The sequence below is a fragment of the Mastomys coucha genome, unplaced genomic scaffold (genome assembly GCF_008632895.1).
Source record: "Mastomys coucha isolate ucsf_1 unplaced genomic scaffold, UCSF_Mcou_1 pScaffold1, whole genome shotgun sequence".
In the NCBI taxonomy this organism is placed as follows: domain Eukaryota; kingdom Metazoa; phylum Chordata; class Mammalia; order Rodentia; family Muridae; genus Mastomys; species Mastomys coucha.
In genome coordinates this window covers 74,614,845-74,616,847 of record NW_022196891.1, presented here as the reverse complement: position 1 = coordinate 74,616,847, position 2,003 = coordinate 74,614,845, and positions in this window count along the sequence as shown.

Sequence of the window (2,003 nt, the reverse complement as noted above, 5' to 3'; positions counted from 1 at the left end):
TGTGTGCCAGACCCTGGGCCAGGCTTCTGTGACCCTGCCTGTGGACCCATATCCATCATAGGGTGTCTCACGTCAATCCCTGGGGGGTTTGCAACACTTGGAAGTCTAGAAGACCTCCATCACACAAGAGGAGCTGGCTTATTCATTTAAATTTGTTTGTCTTCCCTGAGTTAGAAGATTTCCCCAAGTTTTGATTTCACTGAAGATATACTTACGTTTAACACAGGGGAGTGGAAGGTTTACTCATGTACTTCCATATTTACTAAAAAATAGTCAGTGAAAATACTCTTATTTGCCATTTTAATTGGGCCAGGCACAATTAAATTCCCCGTACAATAAGCCTCAGAATGGATCACGCCCATTTAATTCTCCAAAGCTTTGTTCAGGCCACCGAGAGGCTCATCAGCCTGCAGCCTGCCTTAGCGTCAGTGGACCCCTCTTCTTCCTCCCTTGCATCATCTGCCTCTCCGTGGCTCTCTGGCCCTTATTGAATGAGGACACTGTAACTTTTCCTGCCCCAACATACTTTCAGGGCCTTTCTTTGAGTTCTCTTAAAGTTAGAAACGAAATCAAGAGTATGGGTCATGCGAGGCATGGTGGTACGTGCCTGTAATACCAATACTTGGAAGGTAGAGGCAGGAAGGTTAGGAGTTCAAGGCCAGCCTCAGTTCCACGTAGAGTGTGAGCCCAGCCTAGGCTCCCTGAAACCCTGAGAAGCAAGGAGCACAGCTCAGGAAGATCAGCTAGCCAGCGAGCAACGTGCGCACAGGCGGGCAGGTGTGTCCCAGCCTTCCAAGGATCTTGGAGGTTCACAGAAACCTCTGTGCTTCAACCCTCTCCTGCTTGCCTTCTCTGTTGCTTTGTCTACCTGGGGTAGAGATTCTGCCTATTTCTGTGCCTATAAATCCCATCTCCCTTTAATATCCAAACTGAATGGATTTTTTTTTCTTCCTGATAACCCAACCCAAGTAAGTCCTTATACTCAGGTAGCATCTATGCCAGCTTTCCAAAGACATTTTAAGCACATGTATTTTATGATGTACACAATAGGAGCTAAGTCAGTATTGAATGTACGAGTACATTTTGGGTGATGTTAACCAGAAAGCTTGAACTGTTTTAGGGGAAAAAAAATAATCTGAAATTTTTGCCAGGTGTGGTGGCACACAGCCACAATCCCAGTCCTCAGCAGGCCACTCTAGGCTAGAAAACAAAATATCCTGTTTTAGATGGGGTGGGGGGAGAGAGGAAGGGAGGGAGTGTGTCATGGGAGGGGAGAAGTAAACGGTAAAGGAGGAGGAAAATGGAAAGAGAAAGGGTGGGGAGGGGAGGAGGGAGAGGACGGGATGGGGATGATGTTGAAGCTAGAAGGGACATATTTGTTTTTCAACTATGGGAACAGAGCACAGAGCACACGGCTTCACTCATGCCAGGTAAATGCGTTTCCACAGAACTACAGCCCCAGTTCAGGTAGGTTGGCTCCTGTCAGTACTGCAGCTCCTGCAGCCCAGCATGTACCTTGCAATAGACCTGAGGACTGAAGATCTGTTCTCTCCTCCTCTTCTCCCTCCCCCTCTCCCTACCCCCCACCGTGTGTGTGTGTGTGTGTGTGTGTGTGTGTGTGTGTGTGTGTGTGTGTGTGTATCTGTTTCTCTTTCTGTGCATTTATGTAGGGGAATACATAATGTGTACATACTTCTTCTGCTTCTGCTTCTGCTTCTTCTTCCTCTTCCTCCTCCTCCTCCTCCTCCTCCTCCTCCTCCTCCTTCTCCTCCTCCTTCTCCTCCTTGTTCTTCTTGGAATGATGTAGCACATCTAGGTGGCACAAGTTAAAGTTAGATGTCCTTGTACTTCCAAAATGTCCTAGTTAGGTTTCTGTTGCGGTGAGAAGACATTGATGAGAACAGCTTGGGGAGGAAAGGGCTTCTTTGGCTTATACTTCCTTTTTCTTCTTCTTCTTCTTCTTCTTCTTCTTCTTCTTCTTCTTCTTCTTCTTCTTCTTCTTC